The sequence below is a fragment of the Chelonoidis abingdonii genome, chromosome 2 (genome assembly GCF_003597395.2).
Source record: "Chelonoidis abingdonii isolate Lonesome George chromosome 2, CheloAbing_2.0, whole genome shotgun sequence".
NCBI lineage: Eukaryota > Metazoa > Chordata > Testudines > Testudinidae > Chelonoidis > Chelonoidis abingdonii.
In genome coordinates, this window is record NC_133770.1 from 67,468,542 (window position 1) to 67,479,015 (window position 10,474).

Below are 10,474 nucleotides of genomic sequence, written 5' to 3' on the forward strand. Positions count from 1 at the left end.
GGGGGGGTCATGAGCTGGCAGCTTCCATTCCCAAACCTATCTTCGCCTCCAGCATTCATAATTTTAAATATAAAAGTGTTTTAATTTATAAAGGAGGTTGCACTCAAAGGCTTGCTGTATGAAAGGGGTCACCAGTACAAATGTTTGAGAACCACTGCTGTAGCGGGTGGTGAAGGTGTGTACAGAGTGCTAGGTGGCCACTTGGCAGATATCGTACCAGGGGACATCTGCCAGGAAGGTGGAGGTGGTTGCTTGGGCCCTTGTGGAGTGGGCTGTAATTCTGCCAATTGGTGTGGCTTTGGACTGTGCATGTGGTAGTGGACTCCATGATGCAAGCAGCAATCCACTTGGCTATGCGCTGAGAGGAGAAGGCGTGGCCTCTGGACCTCTCCGTAATGGCAATGAAGAGACACGGAGAGGCATTGGTCGTGTCTAGGTAGAATGTGAGTGCACAGCAGACATCCACAGACTGCAGGGTCTTGTCCGTGGGAGCGATGTGCGATTTAGGGTAGAAGTCCAGGCAATGGATGGATTGGTTGAGGTAGAACTCTGAGACCACTTTTGGGACAAACTTAGGGTGGTTTGTCCTTATGGAAGACTGTATATGGGGGATGGGGCGGTCAACCATCATGGCCACCAGTTTGCTGACCCGCCGAGTGGAGGTGATGGCTACAAGGAAGAAGACCTTCATGGATAAGCGTGAGACAGAGCATGTGACCAGGGGCTCAAAGGGAGGTCTGGTGAGGGCAGAGAGCACAAGATTGAAGTTCCATGGAGGGGCAGGTGTGAGAACCAGAGGGAAGATGTTTGTCAGCTCTTTCAGAAATTGGGTGGTGGTAGGATAAGTAAACACCAAGTGGCCATCCACAAGTGGGTGCAAGGCACTAAGAGCCAGCAGGTGGACCAGACAGAGCTCAAGGAGAGGCCTGAGGTCTTAAGGTCTAAGAAGTAGTCTAGGGTGATGGGGAGAGAGATGTACTTGAGGGAAATGGTGGTGGTGTGCCCAGGAGGTGAAATGCTTCCATTTCGCTGTGTAGCACACTAGAGTGGAAGATCATCTGCTGTGCATAAGTATGAGTGGAGCAGGCACTGTCTACACACAATCCCCATTCAAAAACCAGGCCATCAATCGAAGCAGGTCTCGGCTGGGATGATAGACTCTGCCCAGGTCCTGGGTGAGGAGGTCTGGCAGATCGGGGAGACTGACTGGGGGCGGGCGGCGAGTCTGAGTAACCAGAACTGGAAACCAGAACTATCTGGGCCAGAAGAAGGCTACCAGGAGGAGCGGTGGTCACAGCCCAACTACAACGCCTGGGGTACACCAGGGCACGCTTAGATTCAATGGCACCTTGAATCTTCCTTCTGGTGGACCATTTTGCCGCCCTGACAGCCCACATAATGCTCATACCTCACACACCACAGTGCACCGCTCTCTCTGTCTCCTCAGCCACATGGTGGCCTGTACCCCATGTGATACCCCATACCTACATTCACTGTCTACAACTCTGGCCCCCTTCAGTCTGCAGGCCCCACATCAACCATCTGGACACTGATCCATGGCCGGTCTGCATTTCCTTCACCTGGTAGACCGATGCTGCAAGACATCCCATTTGCCACCTCCGGCCCCATGAGCACCCTTATCATGGATGCCTCCCTGGCTGGTTGGGGAGTCCACTTAGATGGCTGTGCCACACAAGGGGCTTGAACTTATCGCAAGGCACACATGCGCATCAATATCCTAGAGCTGCAGGCAGTTCGTTTAACCGCCACACATTCCTGCCTCTTATCCACAACCAACACATTCAGCTCCTCTCCAACACCATCACCGCAGGAGCATACGGCGAGGAGCGAGTGGACAGTGAGGATGGGTGATGTCGTTTTGGCAAGGATTATTACAGTCGTCCAAGTAAGAAAACACGCACAGAATACCCCAGGCACTGTAGCTGGGCTGCAACCACCACTGTGAAGACTCATGGGGCCATGGCAATACCAAAGGGGAGAACTCTGAAGTGGTAGTGGTTGTCACCCACATGGAAGCAAAGGAACTGGATGGACTGGATGGATATCGTCCTTCATGTTGAGGGCTGCGAATCATACCCCCTGGGGAAAGGAGGTGATAATTGATGCGAGCGTCACTATAGGGAACATGGCCTTTCTGATGAAGTCGTTAAGTAAGCAGAGATCGAGGCTAGAGCGGAGACCTCCTCCCTTCTTAGGGATGAGAAAAGTATAGGGAGTAGAAACCCTTACCGATTGAAGAGGGAAGGCACGGGTTCAATTGTACCTTTCATTAGGAGGGTGTTTCCCTCACACTGTAGGAGGTTGCGATGAGAGAGACTCCCAGGAGACATCTGAGGGGAAGAGGGGAAGGTAAGGAACTCAACAGAATAGCCATATCTCACAACCTCCAGTACCCAATGATGCGTGGTAATCTTGCCCCAGTGGTGGGCAAATAGGGCAAGATGGGCTCCAAAGGCAGTAAGGGGGGCTGGAGGTGATGACGATGGGGGCTTGCCAAAACTGGGCCTTAGATTGGTGCCATGGTATGGCAGAGTAGGTGTCAGAGGCTAACGGTTGTGGATGGTGTGATCTGGGTTGCTGTCAGGCGGGGTCCTGATACAGGGTGTACATGGGCTAGTACGGTGCATAGGGCCATGATTGGCAGGGTGACTTCTGTTGCTTCTGTAAACTCTTGAAGATGGGAGAGTCATTTGCAAGTCCTTATGGAGTTGTAGGGACTCATCTGTCTTTGCCGACAATGACTTGCCCTTGTCAAAGGTGAGAAACTGGATGGTGGTGTGTATCCTGCGCGGGAAGCTGGAGGACTGCAGTCAGGCCTCCTGTTGCATTCACTATGCCTGTGGCAGGGAGTGGGAGGATGTGTCTGCCACATCCATCACTGCTTAGAGGGTAAACTTGGCCGACAAGTGACCTTCCTCCACCAGGGCTTGGTAATGCTGTTGCTTGTCCTGCAGGAGATGCTCCAAGAACTCTACTAGCTTGGCACAGTTTTAAAATCATACTTTGTTAGCAGAGCCTGGTAGTTTGATGTGCAGAATTGCAGGGCTGCAGAGGAGTAAACTATGCATCGCAGGAGCTCTAGGTGCGTTGCCATCCTATCTGGAGGAGTGGAAGTGTGTGAGTGCTACCTTGCCTGTTCCATCGCTGTGTGCGCCACCAGCGAAGTGGGAAGGAGTCAGGGGAAGGAAATCAGCCCCTTTGGATGACTGTGGGGGTGAAGGACACTGGTGTGTGCCAGACCGCCCGTGCAGTTCGAAGGATGGCTTTGTTTATGGGAAATGCAATGCAGGACAGTCCCCTAGGCTGGAGAATGTCTAGGAGCTGATGGTGTTGGTCCTGGACTTCTTTCCATGGGATGCGCAAATTCAGGACCACCCTCTGCATCAGCTCTTGGTATTAGTGGTGGTCATCAGGCGGCGATAGGGTCAGAGGAATCAGTGCTCCGTCCAAACAGGAGGCTGTTGTCGGGATCGGCTCCCTTGCTGTCTGCCTCTAGATCCGAGCTGGACGGTTCTGGCGAAGGGGCCCAGATGGAAGGGTTCAAGGCATGAGATGATGAATATGAGTGGTGGTAAGCGTCCCATGTTGGCCAGTGTGCTCAGGGGATCTAGTCCTAGGGATACTCCAGGCCCCAAGAGTACACATACCAATGCGGCAGGGTCAGAGCATACCCTGCCTGGTGTGGTGGCCATGCCCAGGAGTCTGAGCAACGCCTGGGGACCAGAGAGAATGATGGTTCCTTCACTGGAAAGGCCTTGGAGTCCAGAGAGATCTTGGATGGTGGCAGCTGTCAATGAAGGTGGTCCCGCAACCATGGGGTGTGGTCTCCAGCCCAGGAAGAGAAGTGCATCCATTGGTGGTGGGGCTGCGAAGCCAAAAGCAGCAGCAAGGGGGGAATATGGCAGGTTGAAGTGCACTGTGGGGAGCAAGTGTTTGGCTCGTCCAGTTGTCCATGGCACATCCCGCTGACTGCTGAAGCAGGGGTGTGTATGTGGTGCAGAGCAAGGGGGCTCATGTTGCGGTGGAGATGCACAGCGTGGAGGGCTGTCTTGTGGTATGGTTAGTGTGGTAACCAATGCTACCTATGTTGCCTCCTTTTTAGCTTTACCCTCTGCATGGGGAACCTTAGGAGGTGGCAGGTGCAGTCCACATGCTTGACCTTGTCAGATCTGGGTGGTAGGTAGTATGCTCACCACAGGTGAAGGGTAGTGCACTGCTGGTTCTGCCAGTCCAGAATCGGACTCTGCAAGGGGCCGGAGAGCTTCTTCCATGAGGAACTTCCTGAGTTGCAGGAAATGAGCCTCACGGGTCTGCAGGGGAAAGGACTTAGAGATGTCGCAATGTGTGGCAAGATGCACTTCTCCTAGGTAGTATAAGCAACGGCAGTGCTCATCTCTCATGGAGAACGAATTGAGGGCATGAGGCATAGTTCTTAAATCCCAGAATGCAGAGCATAGTCCCCCGACAAAGTCGGGGCAGCCCTCGAGTGGGGCAAGTAAGTACACTATAAACAATGTACGCAACTAAGAAGAAAAAACAAACTAGCTAACTAAATACATTGGACAGTTGTTCTTGTTGAGATTATGAGCAAGAAGATTCTGACTCCAACCACATAGCACTATGAGGGAACTGAGGAGGCATCACCCCGCATGGCTTCATAACCTTGCTTGGAACATGAGGCAACATACGACGTGTACAGGTCAACAGACTGCTGCTGAAAACTTCCAGCGCATGGCACACCTATGTTTGGAATACATATAGGGACCCTCACTTGAAGGAAAATAGATGTTCTTTACTTCCTAACACTTTGAATAAGGATTTTCCAATGGTCTATTTAATGCTATTGGAAAAACGCCAGGAAGTTGACTTAGGGCTTGTCTTCCCAACAGTTCACAGCAAGCTGGGGTGTAAATCTACCTTTCGCTAGCTTGTAGCCTACCACCTGCCTGTGTGGGCCCTGCTGCCGTGCATGAAAAATTCTATGGTGCGCTTTAATCTCCCATTTCAAAGCAGGGTGGATCAAAACACAGGGAAACTTCTAGTGTGTGGCAGTAGGTTCCACATGGACAGTTAGCGCGCAATGAGCTGGGGAGTAGGTCTATGTTGTGCTAGTCTTCCACCCTCTACGTATCTTTAGACAAGCTCTAAGGAACATATTCAAGCAAAAATGAGTGAGCACAGTTGTATTCAGCTACACTCTTTCAAAGGGCTCAAAGCAGCTATCATCATTTGCCCTATTTTTATTTTTTTTCATGAGACAGCAAGAAAGCTTGACAGCCTTACATCAGTGGTTCTCAACCCATTGCCAAGTCAGCACACAACTGCGGCCCATGTGACATCCTCAGGATCATACAGGTTGTGGGTGTGTGTGTATATATATATTTATAATTATTGTGTGCATATTCGGCCCACATAACACATAGAAAGCTGCATATGCTGCCCACTATGGTAAATAGAACCACTGCCGTACACGTACAATACCTAGAGAATTAAGTACACAGGAAACAGTCACCTTTAGGTTGGACTTTCACATGATTTCACAAACCTCCCCATTTCTCTAAGCCTCTGACCCTTAAAACACACTTGAAAAATAAATAATCATGCTTGTGGATATTTACCACTGAAACCAGAGTTCTCTAGCTGTCTTAGAGAAGAACTACTATGCTTAGAATTGCAACCATCACAGTTCCTGTATATTTTGCCTTTAAGAGAAGATGTCAACTTTGAGAAAATCCTTAAGTATCTTTTAGTTTCACTTGCAGGATCAGGAAGCTGGCAGCTTGAGAGCCTTGTACTAAGACTGGTTGAAAGCCTCTGTTGCTTTCTTTCTGTGCTAACATCTTACATTCTTCTTGCAGATTTTGAGACTGGCCGTGGTTGTCTATCTAAGCTGTGACATTTTATATATCTGCCTTTAGTGGGTTGGATGATTAATTAAAGACTCATCTAACTGAGGCATGCTCTTTCTCTCAAGGTTGTTTACATGGCACAGGAAAGTTCATTAGAAGTGTATGACTTGTAGAGTGCACTAAACGCCCCATGTGGACCCTGCTGCAACTACCTGAAAGATAGCTAGTTCGTGTTAATATAGAAGTAGGTGCCTTTTACATCACACCCACAGAGTCTTCGTCGGGTATTCTATAAATCACACCCCTCTCATGCACTTTGCTGAGCCATGTAGACAAGCCCCAACTATATTATCTGCTTCCTCTTCAAGGGTCTGGGCCTTTGAATAAACTAGGAGAGTCTGAGATTGACCTTCATTGTGGCAGCTGTGAACTGTCCAGGGAATAGTGTTTTTCTTGTTCTTCCAGAGCAAAGGTTTATGGACATTCAAAGAGCAATTACTACGACAAGGCTGCAGCCCTAGAACTCAACTCCTTTCTAAAGCTTGTAGGTTTGATTGGCTACACTTACTATGATTACTAAACTAAGAGGATGAGAACTCTATAGTAATATGCACTAATTACTACCCAGAATGTAAGAGCATAGTCAGCCAGGCTTAGATTCAGGAATTTTTACTATACTGAACACTGCCTTCTAATAGTTATAAGGGACAAGAAGGGTTTTGTTAAGATGGGAACCTGAGCTATGCCTACCCAGAGCTCATGCTGTGTGGAAGTTCAGAAAATCAAGCCCTCTGATTATGGCCTTCACTCCACAGCTGCTGCTGGACAATTTACTAACAAAAAAGCTTCATTAAAGTGTTGTGGTTCCTTTGTACTCTTACAGAATATGAAAGTTGGTAGCCAAAAACTGAAACCTCAGAAGCAGGAAATAACAAAACAAAAACATCAGAAAACCAGGAAATGCAAGTAAGGTAACACCTCCCACAGCACATGTCCTCCTAAAGTCTGATTCCGAACAATCAATGATGTTTCTATTCTGAACTGGGATATGTTGTATTCTATGCTCCCGAGTAACAAATCTTTGCTCCCAATCCTGTGCTGATCTTGCCTGACATAATTTCAAACAATTCATATCAGTAGAAATATTACACAACTTTCAACGTTTACTAGAGAATCAGTGATCAGCGGAGCCCACATTAAGGAGAGAGAGAGGAAAAAAGATGGTAAGTGTGCTGTAGAGGAGACTACATTACAATGCCCCATCTCACCTTACGGTCCACGGAAAGTTTCTCCTGACCCATTTCACACAGAACTGTGCCTCTTCAGCTATGTATTTTTTTTGTTTTATTAAAGCAACTGTCTCCAACTCAGTATAAAACAAAGCCTATGAACTATTTGTTCTCAAGCTTCATCACATTTTCAAGCACAAAGTATCGGGGATGAAATGCTAATCTTCAGCTACAATGTGTGGGGGTGGGGGGAGGGACGATGGAGGAATGACCCAACACAAGCTAAGTTTATCTTTAGAAACTTTTGAAAAGTTTGCCCAGAGTAATGTGCAAGAAGTTTTCCCTTTTTTAACTTCAACTTAAGAGAGAGTCATTTGACAATTATACTAGAAGTAAAATGTACAGTTAAGGGTGGCATCTGTGCAGTAAAAGCTACAGAGCATAAATACTCTCAGTTTGCATGGCAATAACATGATCATTTATGGCAAATGTTTCACTTCGGGTTTACTTGAAACTTGGTTATTGGATTCTTTAATGAGTTATTCTGAAACACCTCATGTGCAGAAATCAGATGGACGAAAAAGACAGCACAGCCTTTTTCCAGGCAGAAGGTGCTAGGAAATTCCATCTTGGCTTGTGTTTTAAGATTAAATGGGTTAGAGAAGGGTTTGAAAAAATAGCAAAATGTTCAGGCTATGAGAAACCAACGCAACATGAAACTTGATCTACATCTCTCCATAAAAGCACTGAAAGAAAACTTTTGTTGGAACTTCAAGTCAACCCCTCCTAATTTTTTCCACTGCTCTAATATAAACACCTTGTTGTGTGCCTTGGGTTAAATTTGTTGAGGTCTAGGGAACAACCCTGCCAGACCCATCTGTCACTTTTATTGCTCTAGATACTTAGATTAATGATGAGACACACATACGGTTGAGGAAAAAGGCTGCAGCATGGAAAGACATTCAGAAATCTTAAACTAGATGGAAGAACAATGAAACTAGGATCAGAACAGGAGATACCAAAGAGTTCTAGTAACGGTATTGGTACATTTGTGTGGCTACAGTGGCATTGGTTTGGCAGGACCGTATGCCCTAGGATGCCACCACTAGCTAAGGCATTAAAGTTTGGGATCATGTACAGGAATAGTACATATGTGCAAGGATACGAGACAGGGACATGAATGTAGTTGTTTGGGGGTTTCATTTTATTCTGTTTAGTGCTTGGACACTCACTTTAATTTTTGCAGTCTCTGGTGTTTACCTTATACACAGTGAGGTTATTAATGCAGGAGTTGCTTGCTCCTGACCAGACAAACGTAGCTGCTTTTAGGTGCCATCTTTATGGAGGAGGGCAAGAAAACTGCCCCATGGACAAGCCTCTTTCTCTCAGGCACTGGGCTTGCTTCTATTGCACAATTCTCACCCACTCCAGCTCACTTCCTCTCACAAACTTCATGAGCCACAGGCCTGCTTCCTCCTCTCACTCTTCCATCTACCCCACCAGACTTTCTTCTTTCCCACTCACTGCTTGTTATCTCATGCCTGCCCAGCCTCTCCTATGCTCCTTTGCCCTTAAAACAACTCCCACTCCCAGCCTTTCTGTCTTGGCTCCCCCAACCCCCCCCCAGGAGGCTTTGGGGAGGAGCGCAGGGGAAGGAGAGAGGAGGCCCATCCTCTTCTGGGGAGGCTGGTATCTTTGCATTCTTCGAGGGTGCTGGAAGGGGTCACCATTTGGGCAGTTGCCAGTATTTTCAAGAGAAAGACTACTGGGCTTCCCAGCCTCAGGGAGCCCAGGCCCATCAGGTTCACTGAGCCCTTCCCATCCCCTTTTATAGGCAGGGTCCAAGGAAATAATGCTCCTTAGAGGGATAGGTGTCTTTGCAATAGGTGGATTTCCATAAGCAGGGAAAGCCCAGTTGGTGAAGCACAGAGAAACTCTGCCCACTCAGGGGAAGGATTTCTTAGCTGGGAAAGATCCAAAACAAATTAATTACAGATCCTGCCAGCATAAGAGACATCCTGCCTATTACGGAGTGATCTGCCCTACCCCAAACTCCCTGCTAATCCCGCCTCTCCATAGACTCTCACTTCCCCAACCCTATGCTGCCTCTGTAAACGCCAATGCCACTCATTCAACACAGCCCATATCCTCCCGCTCCTGCTACCACTGCCTCCCCTGCACTCTTGATTGCCGAACCTTTGCTGTTCTCCAGTTTCCCCCTATCCAACAACCCCCTAACTACATCCCTATCTGCAAACTTGTGCTGCACACTACACTGTCTCCACTCTATACCTTACATAGCCCACCGGACACTGCTGCCCCTAGTCTTTCTTGTCGGAGCCCAACGGCCTCTGGCCTAAGATGTCGGCCTGCAGGGCCTTAAGATGGCGTCTGTATGGCCAATTGTAGGTCATCCAAAGGTCACACTAGCACTGTGTGTTATCTTGAGGGCCGTGTGCAGATTCCCGCTCTTTTTGCCTGGTCACCTAAGGGTTAGGCTAGGGCCGTGTGCAGTCTCCTACTATTCTGCCCAGCAACCCAAGGGTCAAGTTAGTACCGTGGGTATAACACCAGCGTGCCTTGTGCAAAGGGGTCCGATCTGACCAATTGTAATACAGTTCACAAGGTCAGATTAGGGTTGTGTGCAAACCTGGGCTAGCGTGCTGTGTGCAGCTTCTAGCAGCTTCTTGTGTGCCGTCTGCAAAATCTGCCCACGTAGGGGGCAACAGCTCGGAGCCTGGAGGGTGGGGGAGCTAGGGACCAATCAAATTGTGCCATGTGTGTTTCAGTCCCTGGAACAAAACTATGCCTCAAGCCAGGGTCTGTTGGGAGTGTCCGTTAACTGACTGAAGGACTGTGCACACTTAAAACCAATATAAGACTTTAAATTAGCTTGAATAGCAGTTCTTGTACAACAACTTAATTATGGTACCATATACACAGAACTCCTTTATGACAAGACAGCATACACAGAATAAAAACTCTCACATAGAAAGATACACGGACAGGCCAGTACATAACAGTGTACACCAAACACACAAGGAAGCCCGCAAGGGAGAAGATTAGGCCAAAGCACAGACAGCCACAAGTACCGTCATCCAGACGCAGCCAAGTGACCAGCAGAAACAGGCCCGAGAAGCATATCGGACCGGGGAAGTAAATAAGTAATGCCGTAATAATCCGTAGAAAAACCAGTAGAAACATACCGTATGCAAATCATAAATCCATGGGTAATAACCCAGAAATAATATCACATGGGCAAACCCAAGAATCAAATAAGTAGGCATGGGCAGAACCCAAGAACTGAATAAATACACCACGTCCGCGAGCCGGCTATAACCTGGGGAGCCCCAACCTGAAGGGTTGAATCAAGGT

General features: G+C 48.1%; 1 protein-coding gene across 1 annotated transcript in view; it reads right to left on the reverse strand.

Annotated features, from left to right (window-relative positions):
• JAZF1 (JAZF zinc finger 1) overlaps window positions 1-10,474 on the reverse strand; it is a 283,865-nt gene that overhangs the window by 3,409 nt on the left and 269,982 nt on the right. The window lies entirely within an intron of this gene.